Here is a 6,407-nt window from a genome sequence, read left to right as displayed (position 1 = left end):
AAGACAAGTTGCCATAGATCCATCTTTCAGAAATGTTCTTTTTCACAAAATGGATTCCTAAGATTAATTCTGTTTGCACCTGCCTTTTTTTAAAAAATATTTTATTTATTTATTCATCAGAGAGAGAGAGAGCACAAGCAGTGGGGAGGGGCAGAGGGAGAAGCAGGCTTCCCGCCGAGCAAGGAGCCGATGCAGGCTCGATCCCAGGACCCTGGGACCATGACCTGAGCCGAGGCAGACGCTTAACCGATGAGCTACCCAGGGGTCCCTGCACCTGCCTTTTTAAAAACTTTAATCTTATACTTCCCTGTAAACTTAAAAATGTCTTCATATTATTATTGTTGTTAATGATAGTTTCTTCTACCAAAGGAAAGGTATACCATACCTTTCTTCTACAGTATACCATAATTTTATCAACTCTCTATGTTGGAACTTTTAGGTTGTTTTTTTTAAATAGACTTTATTTTTTTAGGGTAGTTTTAGGTTCACAGCAAAACCGAGAGGAAGGTACAGAAATATCCCATATACCCTCTGCCCCCACATAGGCACAGCCTCCCCATTATCTACATCCTTCATCAGAGCGGTACATTTGTTATGATTGGTGAACCTACACTGACACATCATTATCACCCAAAGTCCCGAATTTACATTAGGATTCACACTTGGTGTCATCCGTGCTGTGGGTTTGAACACATATAACATGACATATATCCACTATTAAAATATCATACAATGTGGTTTCACTGCCCTCAAAATCCTCTGTGCTCCTCCTATTCATCCCTTCTTCCCCCAAACCCTAGCAGCCAGAATCATATACCATAGAGCCTTTCAGATTTTTTTGTCTTTTTTCCTTTCCTTCCTTCCTTCCCTCCACCCTTCTTTCTTCTTCTCCCCCCCCTTCCTCCTCCTTCCTCTTCTTCTTCAACAAAGCTATGGTAAAGATTCTTTATATACATCTCTTTTGGGGAAGAGCTTGAATTTTTAATAAATAAAACATAAAAAGCAGAAACTAATACCCATTTCCCACTACCCAAAATTAATTACTATTGATGTTTCAAGACATTATTTCCCAGCTTTTCCATGTGTTTTTAAAGTATACAAATATTTTTAAAGTATACAAATATTCTTCTTTAAAAAAAGAGAGATGAGACTGTTCTAAGTAAAATGAAAACTCCCTTTGGTGACTGTCTTCTAAATTGGTCCCCTCCTTTCTCTGGAGAGAAGTAACTATGATGAGTTTGGTGCACATTGTAATCCATTTTTATACATAATATACATACATCCTATATGTATCAAAAACATTTAGTAAAATCTTATTTTTTTTACATAAACAGTATTGTTCTGCATATATCATTCTGTAGTTTGCTTTTTCTTTCAGTAATCTTTTTTTTTTTTAAAAGATTTTATTTATTTTTTTGAGAGAAAGAGAATGAGAGAGAGCACGAGTGGGAAGAGGGTCAGAGGGAGAAGCAGACCCCCCGCTGAGCAGGGAGCCCGATGTGGGACTCGATCCCGGGACTCCAGGATCATGACCTGAGCTGAAGGCAGTCGCTTAACCAATTGAGCCACCCAGGCGCCCTCTTTCAGTAATCTTTTTGATAATCTGTTCCTGTGTAGTTCTATAGAAATCTAACTCATTCCTTCATATTACAGTGTTACTATCTCTCTCTTTTTGTAAAGATTTTATTTATTTATTTGAGAGAGAGAGAATGAGAGAGAGAGACCACATGGGGGGGAAGAGTCAGAGGGAGAAGCAGACTCCCTGCTTAGCAGGGAGCCCGATGCGGGACTCGATCCTGGGACTCCAGGATCATGACCTGAGCCCAAGGCAGTCACTTAACCAACTGAGCCACCCAGGTGCCCCTACAATGTTACTGTCTCTTATTTATCTGTTCCTTATGTATGGAAATTTAGGCTGCTCCTCTTTTTTGTGGGGGTTCTATTACGAATAGTAGGTGAACATGCATGTGCTTATTTCTCTCTCTTTGCAGATGTGTAGCTTCTCTAGGTTAGACACCAAAGGGAGAGTCACTGGTCGGAGTAAGCATAATATTTTTTTTAATAGACAGTGTCAAACTTGTTTTCCAAAGTGGGTATACCAACAATACACATCTGGATTTTCAGAACCTTGACAATGCTTGACTTTGGAAAAAACGTTAAGCTTTGACAGTGTCATGGATGAAATATAGCTTATTGTTTTCAGTCCAGTTTCTCAGATTAGTAGTGTAGTTAAGCATCTTTTCAATGTTTAGTAAGTAAACATACACTTATGGACAATTATCTGATTATATTCTCAGGAAAAATTCCTATCTGATCAAAAACTGTATTTTAAGGCTTTCAGAAGATATTTTGAAATTTCCATCTAAAAATTTTGTAACTCTTTATATTCTTATTGAAACCATGATAAAATATTCATTTTCCACAATCTCACAAAACTGTACTACTCAATCTTTGCCAATCAGATAAGCAAAAAGTGTGCATTGTTTTAATTTTTCATTTCTTTGATTATTGGCAACATTTTTTTTAAAAAGTCATATCCACATCTTTAAAAATTCACATTCTTATTCATTCTCATTGCGAATTCTCATTCACATTTCTTCTTTTTTAGACTATGGTTTATGACTTCAGCCAACTTTTACATTGGGATATTCTTTTTCTTATCAACCCACTGTCATATAATTTACAAATTCTTCTCAGCTTGACATCGCTTTTAACTTTGTTCATGGTAATTTAGTTATATACACATATTTTTAAAATTTTAAGTGTTTAAGTATTAACATATTTCCATTATATTTTCTGCCTTCTCTTTTATTTTTGAATTATTTTTTTAAAAATATGGAACATTTGATGAATTTGCATGTCCTCCTTGTGCAAGGACCATGCTAATCTTCTCTGTATTGTTCCAATTTTAGTATATGCTGCTGAAGCAAGCGCTGCCTTCTCTTTTAAATAACTTATATTTCTTATCTCAAAATGCATGTGCATTATGAAAATTCACTAAAATACAAATAAAAGAAGAAAGTAAAACCCATGTAATTTTACCACCTAGAGATAAGAATTATTAATATTTTGAAGTATATCCTTCCAGACTATTTCTATGAATATCTACTACACTTAAGTATTTTCCAGTAATTCTGCAGAGCATGTGACTCAGGAATAATGTCCTAGGCCAGTGGTTCTCCAGCTTCGACACACACCAGAATCACACCTGAAGATGCTTGTTAAAATACAGATTGCTGGGTCCCACGCCCATAATTTAGTGAGGGGACCCAAGAATTTGCATTTCCGACAAGTTCCCAGGTGATGCAGATGCTGCTGGTCTGGGTACCATACTTTGAGAACCAGTTTTAGGTTCTCCCCATCTAAACCATCACATTACATTCACTTCCCTACTTAAACCCTTTTTATGGTTTCCTCTTTTCTGCAGGACAAAGTCCAGACTGCTTGGCAAGGCACACGGGTCTTTTATGATCTGGCCCTGAGCTGTTTCCTCTCCAGACTCACTCTTCACACTTGGCCTGGCTCTCCACCCCAGGAGGCTGACCTGCATGGACTATATCAACAGGTTCTGTGCTCTGCCTTGTGGGTCAGCTGACAGGAGACTGGAGGGTGGGAAAGATAGCAATCACGGTAGTCCATCCCCTGCCCCACCCTTGGGCTTCTTCCCTCTAAGGGCTGGCAGTGGCTGCATTCCTCCACCTCGCGTCCAAATCAATTTGATTCTTTCCTGTAGCTATGGCTCTCACTAAGTTCTGCTCATTGCCTCCTCCACTCGACCTCAGGCTTAGGGACCGTAACAACTTCCTGCTGTTGTTGGTCTGAGGTGAGCTTCAACATTCCTTTTGGATTCTTTTACCTCTGTCCACACCTCTGTGGTCAATCTCTTCATCGCATTCTCTTTAATTGCCCCTTTTTGGTCACTCCTTCTCTTTCCTGATGAGACTGGCTAATCCAGGCCCTCCTTTCCATTCTTACTTTTTTTTTTTTTTTTTTTTTTTTAGAGATTTACTTATTTATTTGAAAGAGAACATGAGCTGGAGGGGCAGAGGGAGAGGGGGAAAATCTCAAGCACACTCCCACCTGAGTGTGGACAGACACAGGGCTCGATCTCATGACCCTGAGATCACAACCTGAGCCAAAACCAGGAGTCAGAGGCTTAACCAACTGAGCCACCCAGGCACACTCCCTCCTTCCTATTCTTATTTCCCACAAACCTTTTTCTAGGCATGACTTGGTCACACATTTCCCGAATATAGTTGACCCTTGAACAACATGGCAGGGGTTGGGGCGCTGCCCCCTGAGCTGTTGAAAATCCATGCATAACTTTTGACTCCCCCAAAACTTAACTACTAATAGCCTACTGAAACCTGATAACAAAGAGTCAATAAATACATTTTATTTATGTTATATGTATTATATACTGTATTCTTACAATAAAGGTAGACAAAAGAAATGTTATTAAGAAAATCATAAGGAAAAGAAAATACATTTACAGTTCTGTACTGTGCTTATTGGAAAACTCCAGGTATAAGAGGACCTCATACAGTTCAAACTAGTGTTGTTCAAGGGTCAGCTGTACCATGTGGTTCACAATCTCTTGCTTTTCTCTTTGGCTGAAAAGTCCTTTTACTTTATGCAGAAAACTACTCCTCTGTCTTTAATCCATAGGTCAAATGTCATTGTCTTCATAAAGATTTCCCTTCTCTTCAAATTTACTCCATATTTCTCAGACTTTTTCATATACAGATATATTGAGATATATTTCAGAAACTATAAAATTCACTCATTTAAAGCATACAGTTCAGTGGCTTCTAGAATATTCTGAGTTATGCAACCATCACCACAATCTGATTTCTGAACTGTTCATCACCCCTAAAAGAAACCCTGTATCCATTAGTGGTCACTCCCTTACTCCTCTCCGCCCCTGAGAGTGGCAAACCACTCATCTATTCTCTTTCTCTATGGTTTTGCCTATTCTGGATATTTCACATAAACAGAACCGTACGCTATACTTTTGTGACTGACTTCTTTCACTTAGTATAATATTTTTTTTTCTTTTAATTTTATTATGTTATGTTAGTCACCATACAATACATCATTGGTTTTTGATGTGGTGATCCACGATCCATTGTTTTCGTATAACACCCAGTGCTCCATGCAGTACGGGCCCTCCTTAATACCCATCACTGGGCTAACCAATCCTCCCTCCCCCCTCCCCTCTAAAACCTGTTTGTTTCTCAGAGTCCCTAGTTTCTCATGGTTCATCTCTCCCTCCAATCCCCCCCCCATTTTTCCCTTCCTTCTCCTAGTGTCCTCCATGCTATTCCTTATGTTCCACAAATAAGTGAAACCATATGATAATTGACTTTCTCTGCTTGACTTATTTCACTTAGCATAATCTCCTCCAGTCCCATCCATGTTGATGTAAAAGTTGGGTATTCATCCTTTCTGATGGCTGAGTAATATTCCATTGTGTATATGGACCACATCTTCTTTATCCATTCATCTGTTGAAGGGCATCTCGGCTCTTTCCCTAGTTTGGCTATTGCGGACGTTGCTGCTATGAACATTGGGGTGCATATGGCCCTTCTTTTCACTACATCTGTGTCTTTGGGGTAAATACCCAGTAGTGCAATTGCTGGGTCATAGGGTAGCTCTATTTTTAAATTTTTGAGGCACCTCCACACCGTTTTCCAAAGTGGCTGTACCAACTTGCATCCCCACCAACAGTGTAAGAGGGTTCCCCTTTCTCCACAACCTCTCCAACATTTGTTGTTTCTTTCCCTGCCCATTTTTGCCATTCTACTTAGTATAGTATTTTTAAGGTTTATTCATGTTGCAGCATATATCAGTATGTCATTCCTTTTTATGGCCAAATAATATTCCACTATATGGATATGCGACATTTTGTTTATCCATTCACCAATTGATAGACATGTGGGTTGTTTCCAATTTTTGGCTATTATGAACAATGCTGGTATGAACATTCATGTACAAGGTTTTGTATGGACATGTTTTCACTTCTCTTGGGTATGTATCTAGGAGTGGAAAGTCAGGGTCTTATAGTAACTCTATGTTTAACATTTCGAGGAACTACCAAAGTGTTTTTCAAAGTGCCTTTACCATTTTACATTCTCACCAGCAGTGTATGAAGGTTTCAATTTTTCTACATCCTTCTCAACAGTTGTTACTGTCTGTCCTTTTAATTATACCCTCCTAATTTGCATGATGAAGTTCTCCTTGTGATTTTGATTTGCATTTCTCTAATGATTAAGGAAGTTGAACATCTTTTTATATGCTTATTAGCCATTTGTATGTCTTCTTAGGAAAAATTTCTATTCTGGAGTCCTTTACATATTCTGGATATTAGTCTCTTATCATATATTTGATTTGTAAGTTTTTGCTTC

At 38.4% G+C, this 6,407-nt stretch overlaps 1 non-coding gene across 1 annotated transcript; it reads right to left on the bottom strand.

Annotated features, from left to right (window-relative positions):
* Positions 1-2,829: 2,829 nt before the first annotated feature.
* Positions 2,830-2,932, bottom strand: LOC116633469. The gene has a single exon (XR_004299732.1). It is a non-coding gene; the product is annotated as a U6 spliceosomal RNA (small nuclear RNA).
* Between the last annotated feature and the right edge of the window lie 3,475 nt (positions 2,933-6,407).

The sequence above is a fragment of the Phoca vitulina genome, unplaced genomic scaffold (genome assembly GCF_004348235.1).
Source record: "Phoca vitulina isolate PV1807 unplaced genomic scaffold, GSC_HSeal_1.0 scaffold7, whole genome shotgun sequence".
NCBI classification, from domain to species: Eukaryota; Metazoa; Chordata; class Mammalia; order Carnivora; family Phocidae; genus Phoca; species Phoca vitulina.
This window is presented reverse-complemented; position numbering and strand designations above follow the sequence as displayed.